We start from the raw sequence: 14,606 nt of genomic DNA, 5'->3' as shown, positions 1-14,606 counted from the left end.
TTGACATAAGTATGGGGTTTGAATGTTAAAGTGTATGTTTTCAAGTGCTTAGGGAGGTGTAGTCACTCTTATATCCAAATGTATCCTACCCGTCCCGTAGCCTACATTACAACCAATTAAAGCCCTACTTGATCCTAGACTGAATGAGCTCGATTAGTAGAGTAGTACACTATGGGAAAGCCTATGGTTCCTCTCTTGTGGCATATGAATGTTATTTTTGAGAGTGAGTGAATTCTTTCTATTTTGAGTTCCTAATTGTGCTTAAATTCTATTATGTGTGGAACTACTCTCTTTTGTTGTGTGAAGGCACTTGATTCATGAAGGAAAGGTAATGTCATTGACTCCTATGCTAGAGTAAGTGGGTGAGTTGTGAATAATGTGTGGTACTTGTGAGTCAAATCTTTAGGTGAAGATGTTACACTCTTGTGCTTAGACTATTTTAAATATTCTTGGTGTTATGAGTAGGAGAATTGTTTAATAAGGTCGTATCTATATAGAGTGTAGTTTGGTTGCACGAGGACGAGCAAGAGCTTAAGTATGGGATGGTGATGTTTGGATAAAAATCCATGTTTTTGCATGTAATTTACCTCGCATTATACCTCGATTTTGTTAATTTTCGTGTGATTACTTGTGACTCGAGCTTAATAATTTTATTTATATGTGTAGGAGTCAATTGGAAGTGATTTGGAAGGTTTTCATACAAAGTGGAGTACAAAAAAGGAAGTATAAGTTTGGTACCCAGGTCCCGGACAGCGAAGCGAGCGTCACTTCGCAAGACCGGTACCGGAACAGAAGAGATCAGAAAAGTCCCGGACAGCGAAGGGAGGGTCACTTCGCGAGACCGGGACCGGAGCATAAAATTTTAAATTCTCCAAGCCAAATTAGGAGAAGCCTAATTCGGCCCAACAAACCTTAGCCGCTGTAAATACATCAAGAAAACATGCTTTTAGGGGTGAGTCACTGCTTTGGAAGGGGCGAACAAGCTGGGAACATTTTTTGGATGCAATAATATCACGTGGAACAACTTTTGAAGGAGAAAATCATCGAGTTCTTCATTCCTTCATATTTTTTTTGTAATTTGTTTATGCAAAATACTTGGAAATTGTTACTATGAACAGGAGTGGATAAGCACTCTAGTTTCTAGGGTTGTGGTTGACATGATTATTAACGTTTATTACATCTTCGTTAATTCGGATTATCATCTTGTTGTTGTTTCTTTAATTCTAGTTTTAACTTGTGAATTGTTGTAGCTACCAATTCACCCCACTATCTATGCTATGCTTGGGAAAGTCGTGTTTAGATTAGAGTCGAATTAAAGAGAGCTTGTTTCTGAACCCGTGGCTCGGGGAACAATTTCGCGGTTAGGATATGAATATACCTAACAGTCTTGCTTAGTTGAATACTGTATTATGTTCGTTCATGATAGACTCAATACCATAAGAATATAAGATTAATATATTGTGGATAGGCGAGTAGTATTGTGGAACATGCTATTCATATAAACGTTCTGGTCAATTAGCAATTATTGATAATCTGGATTAACAAGTGTGGTTATTGAACTTAATAGGATTGATAAATCGACCACAACCTTGGAATCTTCATCTCCTCGAATAAACTCCAAAACACACGTTTGCATCCCTGATAAACAACATTTTTGATTATCTTGGACAATTAATTGATTTTAGTTTGCTTAGTTAACGATTAATCTAAGTCTTTGTAGGTTCGGCATCTGACTTTCGAATCAGTTTATTACTTGACGGCCACGTATAGTTGCGTGTACTTGGGGAACCAACACCCCAATTTCCCTCCGTAGGATGTCTTGATGGCACCTTGTCTTAAGGACTAGGTAAGCCTAATACATACTGAATTAATAGAAAACACAACCAACAACTATTAGATATGAAACATAAATTTCTATACAAGCCAACAATCCCAAAACTGGTAGTACAAGTCATCAGCTCTACTGAGTTTACTAGAAATCCCTATGTACAACTGTTTTGGAATAGAAATAGACAGTACAAAGTAAAATTTCAGAATGTGACTTTGAGGCCTGCGGAGCAACAACAGATATACCTTGAGTCTCCACAACGATGCCCGATCAGCTAGCTAATGATCAGCAAAGTTCGAAGTACATGGATCTGCATAAAAATATGTAGAACGCGTAGCATGAGTACACCACATCATTGTTTCATTACCCAGTAAGTATCAAAACTAATATCATCATCAATAAAGCTATACATGATAACAATAATGAAACAATGCTGGTAGTAGGAAACTAAAAGCAATAATTATCAATGAGACACAACAAGTAGTAACACCGTGGAGTAAGCTGAATACAGTTTAAGTCTGAATAAACCAAGCAAGGAAAAATAAGTAACAGTTAATAAGATTAACCACTTTCACACAAGATTTATTCAAGGACTTCCTCGAGGTACTTCACCTCATAGTCACATTTCATGGGTCCCAACTCATGAACCCTAATCAATTGGCATCTTGTGCCCACATTACAATTCATAACCGCACGGATGACTTACATGCTAAGGGAGTGATATTATCTCATACCCACGCGGACAACTCACGTGCCAACAATAATAATGACCTTGACCGCATGGACAACTCATGTTCCAGAAGAATAATTTTTACACAAAAGGCAAGTATACGAGAATATATGTAAATGATCAATAGACATCAGGGTTGATCTTCTCAAACTGATATGAGTGATTAATTATGTGTATGCTTGTGCAAGTGTTCTATCACAGCTCGAGTCAGATGTAAGAGTAGAGACAACAATGGCACATAGGAAACAACACAACAAGATGTAAAATGCATAACTAACACCATGTAGGAACACCACTACACAAATATCATCATTAACAATGCCCCCAGGCCATCACAAGTCATTACAAATCATCCCTGACATAGCCACCTTGTCTCACCACATGCACAATAATAAAGTAAATGTCCGTCTTGTCTTGCTACACGCGCATAATAATATTCCCACCTTGTCTCGCCACATACGCAAACCCATATATATAGCCCACCTTGTCATGCCGCATGTGCATATACCAATAAAAACAATAGCACGGGAGTACGACCAGTAAATTAACACAAGAACTACAGAACATAAAGAAATAGAAGAATGAGCTCACAATGGAAGACACCACAAGTAATAATGGTTTCAACAAGAATAGCTCAACATGGGGAGGGATAATGTGTAACAATGATTCCACTTAAGTATAACTCGACGATAAGAGAGATAGTATGAGTCAAAGATTCCAAAGAGTAAAATTTAGTATGTGGGGATTTAACATGATAAGACAACTTCGTTTTTAAGGGTCATAAGAACCTAAGAGCCTAAAACAGTCAAATTCCCACAAATAAGCCCGAGTACGTACTCGTCAGCACGCGTACACGGTCTTCACATGAAAGAATTAGCACAGATGACTCAAATCCAAAGGGGTATTCCCCCCTCCCCCCCACAAAGTTAGGCAAAATATTTACCTCATAGAAGCTAGACCGATACTCTAAAATGACCTCATGTGAAACAATCTCCGGACGGCTCAAATCTAGCCAAAATAACTTTATCTCATGAATAAAAACTATAGGAAACGAATCTGCATAACAAAGCTTCAATCTTTAATAAAAACTAAAAAGTCAACCCAAAAGGTCAACCCCATGCTTGCACCTCGGAACCCGATAAAATTCACAAAATCCGAACACCCATTTTGATACGAGTCCAACCATACCAAATTCATCCAATTCCAATATCAATTCATCCTTTAAATCACCATTTTGTATTTTTGAAAGTTTTCACAAAATTCCCATTTTTCCCCAATTTAAACCACTAATTTAATGATAAAAATAAAGATGAAATCATGAAATAAAATCAAATCCAGGTAAAGAACACCTACCTCAATCCAACACGGGAAGAACCCCACAAATATCGCTCAAATCCGAGGTCTCTAGCTCAAAAGATGATAAATGGAACAAAACCCCCGATTTGGGAATTAATATTTGCTGCCCATGTATTTGCACATCGCGATCCCGTAAATATACATGCGATCGCGAAGAAGAAACAATGACTGGCCCAAAAAATGCACTACACGATCGCGAAAGAATGCATGTGATCACGAAGAAGAACTGACACTGCCCCACAAAAGACACTACGCGAACGTGGAAAAGGAAATGTGAACGCGGTTCACACCGACCTCCGCTTACGCGATCTCGAACCATATGACGTGAATGCGAAGAGCAATAAACATGGCCTCACCAGCATGATTGCCCACTACGCGATCGCGAAACAACATATGCGAACACGATGGAGCAGAACCCACACTTACACGATTGAGGACAATACCATGCGAACGCGAAGAAGGAAATAGGACCAGTCACCCAACAACCTTCACGATTGTCACACCCCGAACTCGGGGAGCGCGACCGGTGCTCGAACAAATACATATTTTCGTTAATTATACAATAAGGAAACCATGCATACAATACTAATTTATTACCATATGTAACTTTATTTTGAAGTCTCCAATTACACACATTTTCATGGTCTAAAGTGGAACAAGTAATTCCAACACAACATAACATGGTTTGATTTCCCCAGCACCAATATACAACCCACACTTTGTCTACGAAGCCTCTAATAGATACAGAAGAGTACTATGATAATGCCGACAACTAAGCCCCGGCTATACCTCATACACAATACACGAGGAATAAAAGATACATGACCCCGAAATGAAGTGGGGCTCACCAAGTTAGCTGGGAAGAGGGTGTACCACTATCACTGATCAATGTCTCCTGCTGTGGAACTACCTGCATCCATTGAAGATGCAGCGCCGCAAAAGGGACGTTAGTACATATGGAATAGTACTAGTATGAATGACAAAACACCCTCTCACTAGAATGATAAATAATACAAGGAATAACAATCATAATATCACTGGAATCCACAAACAACATCAAACCTCAAATTAGGATCAAGACAGTGTTCAAATTAATTTCCATATCATAGTTTGGGAGATCGTTAATACCAATATACCACTGTTCATGATACCAATATTAACAATACCAATACCACCATACTTTTAGCACGGAGTCCGATCACGACCCGATCGTCTAGGCCGTCTCATTCGAGACATCAACCACAATCACAATTTCAATTTACAATTTCCAACATAATCACCACCATGTGTGCGACATGGCGTCCGATCACGACCCGATCGGCTAGGCCGTCTCATTCGAGACATCATCCTTTTTATACCAATCATCTCATTTCATACTTCTTTCACATCTTTCCATTTCATTGGCACTAGTGGCCACAATTATAAAATCATTCTTGGTACGTCGACCGTTTTAGTACACATGTGAACACTTAAGAGTCTTAGGCACATAGAGATTTTTCACAAGATTTGTCATAATAGCCTTCGTTTGGACTTGGCTTGAAGTCAAAACATTTTTAATGCACAAATAATACTTTGAACACATTCTCAAATGATAACATAACATAATAAAAGCATTTGGTATACATATTAAACATATATCTTTCAAAATAACTCATTCGGAATAGCCAATTAATCTATACTGAACCACTTGGGATTATATAAATTACATGAATGTCGTGGAATTCAATGCTCCAATTGATTAAAATGTCCAAATATCACCCACAATTTAATACCTCTTGGTGAAAGAATCTCACTTTTCCACTTTTTGGTGTTTTTGAAGATTCAACCCATTTCCTCGAAGTGTATCCATGGTGGAAGAGCACATCCTTCTCTCTAGAAATCCATTCCAAGATGAAGAACTAGCACATTCTCTCTCTAAACCCATATTTTCAGCTCCTTAAAATGACCCTTGAAGCTGTGTAGCCTCCTGCGTAGGCTATGCACAAAGGCTACGCAGGGTAGACTTCCATTGCCCTTCAATTGGAAGTTGATGTATTTGCCAACGCAATGGTGTGTAGGCTACGCAAGACTCGCGTAGCTGTTCTGACACCCTTTAGGAAAGAGGTCATAACGTCTTGTAGGAATCTCCAAATGATGAACAGTTTGAAGCATTAAAAATTAGACAAATAGCCCTTTCGTTTGATAGGTCATAAACCATATTAAACTTCATATATTGAGAGTTATGCTCGTTTGAAGTTAGATCTTGTGCGAACTCACTTGAAACTTTACCCCATCATATAATTTCCAACTTGACTTAGCCTTGGGGCTCTTCTTAGACCATAAACCATTCTTAAGTCACATCATACATATATTATCATGATCAATTGATATCATTCATATTATTAGTCTTGTTCATACCTGAATTAATATAATTAGTACCTGCCAATCTTCTTAATGGTCTTAAAACACTTCGAAATTTTCTGAGGTGTTACATTCTCCCCCACTTAAGAACATTCGTCCTCGAATGTTTTGCAAGTCATTATTAGGCATAGTATTATCCTCCTTTCACCTTAACCATCATCTTTAATCGTTCTTAACTTCATGTAGATCTTAGATATTCTTCCAACATTTCAACTTCCTTAAGGCCCATAAATTTGGCAAACTCCAAAATGTTTCAGAAATTTCGGCAGAGTTTCCTCTGCAATTGGGCCTAACCACCTGCCAGAGAATTACCAAAACCAATCCTAACAACATATACATAAACCAACGATACAACATAACATTAAAACAATGCCAATCGTGGCCTCACGAGTAGTATACTACCATAAAGGAACACCTTTAACATCAACTATACAGTCGATACATAATTCATAGAAGGTAACTCTTAGCATTTTCATAGAACACAAATTTATAAATACATGACTATTCAAACAAATAAGGGTACTTCTTCTTCATTTCTTCCTCGGCCTCCCAAGTGGCCTCTTCAACATGCTGATTTCGCCGTAACACTTCACGGAGGCAATTTTTTTATTTCTCAACTTTCGGACTTGCCGATCAATAATAGAAACTGGAATCTCTTCATAAGTCAATTCCTCATTAACCTCAATAGTCTCAATCGGAACAATGAGTGTCGGGTCTCCAACTACTTTCTTCAACATAGACACATGAAATACAGGTGCACTAATGATATCTCAGGTGGAAGCTCAAGCTTGTATGCTACCTCCTCAATCCTTTGAATGATTCTGTATGGTCCGACATACCTCAGACTCAATTTCCCTTTCTTACCAAATCTCATTACACCCTTCATGGGGGAAACCTTCAAGAATACCTAATGATTTTATTTTTTCCATAGCCTGATATACGAAGTCTAGCACTATCAACTCTGTTTCCCCAATTTTGAACCCCCAAATGGGAGATCTACATCTCCTGCCATATAAAGCCTCGAACGTTTCCATCTAAATGATAGCATGATAACTATTGTTGTAGGTAAATTCTATGAGTGGAAAATGATCATCCGAGCTACCTTTGAAGTCTAGAACACAAGCACTCAACATATCCTCAAGAGTCTGAATAGTCCGTTCTGCCTATCCATCGGTATGTGGTTGAAAGGTTGTACTAAGATTCACCTAGTACCCAAACCTTGCTGAAATTTCTTCCACAAATTGGCCGTGAACTGTGCCCCTCGATCTGGGATAATAGAAACTGGAGTGCCATGCAACCTGACTATTTCCTTGATGTATAACTATGCATATTGTTCCACTATATCGGTATCCTTAATTGACAAGAAGTGTGCTGATTTTGTGAGTCGGTCCACAATCACCCAAATCGAGTCAAATTTGCAAGGGATGCGAGGTAGTCCTACCACAAAGTCCATATTAATCATTTCCCACTTCCACATTGGAATCTCTATCTTCTGTGTCAACCCACCGGGCCTTTGGTTTTCAGCCTTCACTTACTAACAATTTGGAAATCTCACCACAAAGTCCGCTACATTCCTCTTCATATCATTCCTCCAATAGACTTCTTTAACATCATGATACATTTTTGTAGAGCCCGGGTGCACGAAATACCTAGAGGTGTGAGCCTCGGTCATGATTCTCTCCCGGAGACCATCTACATTTGGAACACATAGACGCCCTTGGTACCTTAGTGTACCATCACCCATGCCAAGATAAAAGGCCATGATCTTGTGTTTATGAATCCCCTCTTTCAATTATGCCAACAATGGGTCATTGTATTGCTTCTCCTTAACTTCAACAACAAGTGATAATTGAGCCCTATTTTGCATAATCACCCCTCCTTCACTAGAGTCTGCAAGACGATCTCCCAAACTAGCCAATCGGTGAACTTCCTTGGCCAATGGCCTTTGATATGCCTCCAAGTGTGCTACACTACCCATAGATTTCCGGCTAAGAGCATCTGCAACAACATTAGCCTTCCCTGGATGATATAGAATATTAATGCCATAGTCCTTGAGTAACTCAAGCCATCTTCTCTGTCTCATATTCAATTCCTTCTGCTTAAAAATATATTGAAGGCTCTTATGGTCCGTGAATATATCCACATGGACCCCATATAAATAATGACGTCAAATTTTGAATGCAAATACCACCACCGCAAGTTCTAAATCATGTGTTGCATAGTTCTTTTCATGATTGTTGAGTTGCCTAGAAGCATAAGCTATTACATTGCCATGTTTCATTAATACACTCCCAAGTCCGATTCTCGAAGCATCAGAATATACTACAACCCCAATTGTACCCTCTGGTAGGGTCAACACTAGTGCAATAATCAATCTCAATTTCAACTCCTGAAAGCTCCTTTCACAAGCACCTGACCATTGGAACTTAACCGCCTTCTGCGTCAATTTAGTCAACTGAGAGGCAAGAGTAGAGATCCCCTCCACAAACTTTCTGTAATACCCAACTAAGCCTAAGAAACTGCGAATCTCTGTTGGAGTTGTAGGCCTCGGCCAATTCTTCACATCTGCTATATTTTTAGGATCAACCTTAATTGCTTCACTAGAGATGACATGACCCAAGAATGTGATAAATTCAAGCCAAAATTCACACTTTGAAAACTTTGCATATAACTTGTGCTGGGTTTACAGAACTACCTGAGATGATCGGCATGGTCCTCTCAATTGTGTGAATATATAAGGATCGTCAATAAACAATATCACAAAAGAGTCGAGGAACGACTTGAAAACATGGTTCATAAGATCCATGAATGCCACCGGGGCATTCGTTAGCCCAAAAGACATCACCAAAAATTCAAAGTGCCCATATCGGGTTCTAAAAGCTGTTTTCGGAACATCCTGCTCCCTGATCTTCAATTGGTGATACTCGGATCGTAAATCAATTTTGGAGAAGTACTTAGTACCCTGCAACTGGTCAAATAAATCATCTATCCTTGACAGTGGGTACCTATTCTTGATTGTGACCTTGTTGAGCGGCGGATAGTCGATACATTTCGTAGTGACCCATCCTTCTTCCTTACAAAGAGAACCGGTGTGCCCCAAGGCAACACACTTGGCCAGATGAAACCCTTTTCTAACAAATCTCTCAATTGTTCCTTTAGTTCCTTCAATTATGTCGGTGCCATTCTGTAGGGCGGTATAGATATAGGATGCATGTCTGGCATCACATCAATCCCAAAATCAATCTCCCTATCTTGTGGTATACTAGGGAGCTCATTCAGAAAGACTACCGGAAATGCATTCATAACAGGCACAGACTCAAGTGTAGGTGCCTCAACATCGATGTCCGTAACACAGACCAAATGGTAAATACACCCTTTGTTGATCATCTTCGTGGCCTTAAGGTAAGAAATACACCTACCCTTCGACACCACATCATCCCCCTTCCACTCAATAACTGGCTCATTTTAAAATTCGAACCTAACGGTCCAAGTTCGGCAATCAAGCTTGGCAAAACATGAATAAAGCTAGTCCATCCCCATTATTACATTAAAATCGACCATCCTCAATTAAATGAGATCGTCCACGGTGTCCCGACCATGCAACGTGACAACATAATCCCTATAAACTCGCACGGACAAAATAGACTCACCAACCGGAGTGGATATAGAGAACGACTCATGAAGTTGTTCCGGTTCTATCCCAAATTCCATAGCAACATATGGAGTGACATATGACAAAGTGGAACCAGGATCAATAGGAGTATACACATCATGAGATTGGACAGTCAATATACCTGTGACAATATCTGGAGACAATATCTGGAGACGCTTCTGAATTCTGGCAATCCCTTATGGCATAGAAATGACTGGATCCTCTCGAACTCTGTGCTCCACCCCTAGCTACACCACGCCTTACGGGTTTTAGAGTGCCTCGAGCTGGAGGAGGTGTTGCGGATGTAGTAGCTGCAGAACTGGTTGGCTGTGCTGGGCCCCTGCCTGCACCATGGCGGGACGAACGACAATCCCTCTGAATGTGGCTTCTCAATACGCATTTGTAGCATATGGGTAAGTCCATATAACATATTCCTACGTATATCTTTCAACACCTAGGGCATGGGGGCTTCCGTTGCTGCTGGAATCTACCACCATGTCGACCCTGTTGGTAAGAGTCCCCGTTGCCCTGACTGGGCCTGAAATGGCTCCACTGCTACTGATTGGGCCCTGATGGCAGTGCACTAGTCGAAGACTGAGCAAAGGACTAAGATGGCCTTGACGACCCTCCCCTGAACGTTGACTTGCCGCCGCCAGAAGAACCACCAATGTTGCCCATAGAGCAGGCCTTATTGCTACCCTCTCACTCCATCTTGTTCTTCCATTTGCGGGTCTCTGTTGGTTGATCAGATGCAACCATCTTCCCATAGTTCATATCAGAATTCAAGGCAGCGGTAGCGGCCTCATTAATCACCAAGGGATTTAGGCCCTGCACAAACTGGCGCACTCTAGCCTCCATAGTGGGCAACATATAAATAATATACTTGGACAGGAGCGCAAATCTCATATGGTATTCCCACACACTCAGGCTACCTTGCCTCAGGTTCTCAAACTCAGTGGCACGGGCTGCCTTAGTCTCGGCAGGCTAGAAATGATTAATAAAGGCATCGGCAAACTCACCCCACCTTGCCGGAGGGCTCCCTTCTTCACGGGACTCCTCTCATAGCTCAAACCAAGAATATGCCACCTCTTTTAGGCGGTAGGAGGCAAACTCCACTGCCTCTGTCTCAGTAGCACGCATAACTCGGAGAGTTTTGTGCATCTCATCAATGATGTCCTAAGGGTCCTCCTCTGGTTTAGTACCCGGGAACACTGGAGGATCTAACTGAAGAATCCTGTTCACCCTGGAACTAGAAGAATCCCTTGGCTGACTGGAAGAAATGGGTGTAACATTTTATCTCTGGGCTTGGGAAGCCACTAACTGAGCCAACATCTGTATGGCTCCCCTAAGATCAATATCAGAAATACCAGAATCGGAAGATGGAGCTGGAGGTGGAACAGGAATATCAGTTGGAGGGACTGTTGCACCCTCGGTAGGTGTAGGGACATGTGCAGTCTGATCAGTTGCAGTAGAATCAAGCAGTGTAGTAACTGGAGGGATATCCTCACCCCTCGGGTGTTCACCCGCATCATCAAATATAGAATTCACTGCCACTCCTGGGGTGACATTGGCTCTTTGGCCAGTTCTTGCCTTCTTCTTAGGCGCCATGTACTGAAAATTAGAGCAACGCACGAGTTAAAGGATGAAAAATTTTACAACCAGCTTTATCGCACGATCGAGAACATAAAAGAAGGGTATTATTCCTAAATGCCCAAGTAGCATCCTAATTATAGATGTGGTCGACAACATACCGATAAGAAGGACTCTACTAGATACGGCTCAAAGACATCCTAGGACACTTTAAAACCTTAGGCTCTGATACCATATTTGTCATGCCCCGAACTCGGGGAGCGCGACCGGTGCTCAACCGAGTGAACCTGGTCAAGCAAGCATGTTAGATACTTTCTACCCAAACTCAGTTATGAATACAAAACAAATACATATTTTTGTTAATTATACGATAAGGAATCTATGTATACAATACCAATTTATGACAATAAGTTACTTAATTTTAAAATCTCCAATTACACACATTTTCATGGTCTAAAGTGAAACAAGTAATTCCAACACAACATAACATGGTTGGACTTCCCCAGCACCAATATACAACCCACACTTTGTCTACGGAGCCTCTAATAGATACAAAAGAGTACTATGATAATGCCAGCAACAAAGCCCCGTCTATACCTCAGACACAATACACAAGGAATAAAAGATACATGACCCCGAAATGAAGTGGGGCTCACCAAGTTAGCTGTGAAGATGGTGTACCGCTATCACTGATCAATGTCTCCTGCTGTGGAACCACCTGCATCCATTAAAGATGCAGCGCCCTTGGCAAAAGGGACGTTAGTACATATGGAATAGTACTAGTATGAATGACAAAACACCTTCTCAATAGAATGATAAATAATACAAGGAATAACAATCATAATATAACTGGAAGCCACAAACAAAATCAAACCTCAAATTAGGATCAAGAAAGTGTTCAAATTAATTTCCATATCTTAGTTTGGGAGATCTTTAATAACAATATTCCACCGTTCACGATACCAATATTTACAATACCAATACCACCGTACTTTTAACATGAAGTCCGATTACGACCCGATCGGCTAGGCCGTCTCATTCGAGACATCATCCTTTTTATACCAATCATCTCATTTCATACTTCTTTCATATTTTTTCATTTTATTGGCACTAGTGGCTACAATTATAAAATCATTCTTTCCACATCGGCCGTATTTAGTATTTCATGCTCACCTTTTTCACTTTCAAACATCATAATCATCATCCACAACAAGGCATTTCAAATCAACGTTCTTAGTACATATGTGAGCACTTAAACGTCTTAGGCAATAGAGATTTTTTCACAAGATTTGGCATAATAGCCTTTGTTTGGACTTGGCCCGAAGTCGAAACATTTTTAATGTACAACTCATACTTTGAACACATTCTCAAATGATAACATAACATGATAAAAGCATTTGGTATAAATATTGAACATATATCTTTCAACACAACTCATTCGGAATAGCCAATTTTTTTATAGTGAACCGCTAGGGACTTACATAAATTACTTGAATACCGCGGGATTCAATTCTAAGAGAGGAGTTTAGCCAACATACCTCAATTTAAGCTTTTCTTAAATTATTATAATGTTCCTAAAATCCTAGCAATCCCAATCTCAACCTTCAAGCTCCAAAAATATTACAATGCTCCAATTGATTAAAATGTCTAAATATCACCCACTATTCAATACCTCTTGGTGGAAGAATCTCACTTTTCCTCTTTTTGGTGTTCTTGAAGATTCAACCAATTTCCTTGAAGTGTATCCATGGTGGAAGAGCTCCTCCTTCTCTATAGAAATCCATTCCAAGACGAAGAACTAACACATTCTCTCTCTAGCCTACGCACATAGGATACGCAGGGTGGACTTCCATTCCCCTTCAATTGGAAGTTGCTGGATTTGCCTTCGCAATGGTGCGTTGGCTACGCAAGACTCGTGTAGCTGTTCTAACATCCTTTAGTAAAAAGGTCATAACGTCTTGTAGGAAACTCCAAATGATGAACGGTTTGAAGCATTAGAAACTAAACACACAGACCTTTCATTTGATTAGTCATAAACCATATAAAACTTCATATCTTGAGAGTTATGCTCGTTTGAAGTTAGGCCTTGTGGGAACTCACTTGAAACTTTACCCCATCGTATAATTTCCAACTTCACTTAGCCTTGGGGCTCTTCTTAGACCATAAACAATTCTTAATGCACCTCATACATATATTATCATGATCAATTGATATCATTCATATTATTAGACTTGTTCATACCCGAATTAATAAAATTAGTACATGCCAATCTTCTTAATGGTCTTAAAACACTTCGAAATTTTCCTGGGTGTTACAGCGATCATGGTTGAACCTTCACGATCGTAGAGAAGAACATTAGGCACCAGCAAACAACATTCCAAAATAGGAGAAAATGGCCCGTAGCCTATTCGGAACACACCCAAGGCCCCAGGACCCCGTCGAAACATACCAATAAGTTCCATAACATAACGCAGACCTGCTCGAGGCCTCCAATCACATCAAACAAAGTCAAAACTATTAATCGCACCGCGAATTGTACTTAAGGAGCTTATGAACTTTCAACTTCTACAACTCCCGCCGAAATATATCAAACCAGCCCGGAATGACGTCAAATTTTTCATGCAAGTTCCAAATGACACAACGGAGCTATACCAACTCCCAGAATCAATATCTGAACCCGATATCAACAAAGTCAACTCCCGGTGAAACCTCGCAACCGTGTAAACCTTCAACTTTCCAATTTTAGCCAAATTGCATTAATTTAACCTACGGACCTCCAAATCCAAATCCGGACATATGCCTAAGTCAAAATCACCATATGAAGCTATTGGAATTATCAAAACTCTATTCCGGAGTAGTCGTCATAAAAGTCAAACTCCGGTCAACTCTTTTCACTTAAGCTTCTAAAGAAAGAATCCTTCTTCCAAATCAATCCTAAATCATCCAAAGTACGAACTCGACCACACACATACGTCATAATACATAATACAAATATGATCAAGACCATAAACCACCGAATGGGATGCTAATTCTCAAAAAGACCGGTCGGG

The sequence above is a fragment of the Nicotiana tabacum genome, chromosome 21, assembly GCF_000715075.1.
Source record: "Nicotiana tabacum cultivar K326 chromosome 21, ASM71507v2, whole genome shotgun sequence".
Lineage (NCBI taxonomy): Eukaryota > Viridiplantae > Streptophyta > Magnoliopsida > Solanales > Solanaceae > Nicotiana > Nicotiana tabacum.
This window is presented reverse-complemented; position numbering follows the sequence as displayed.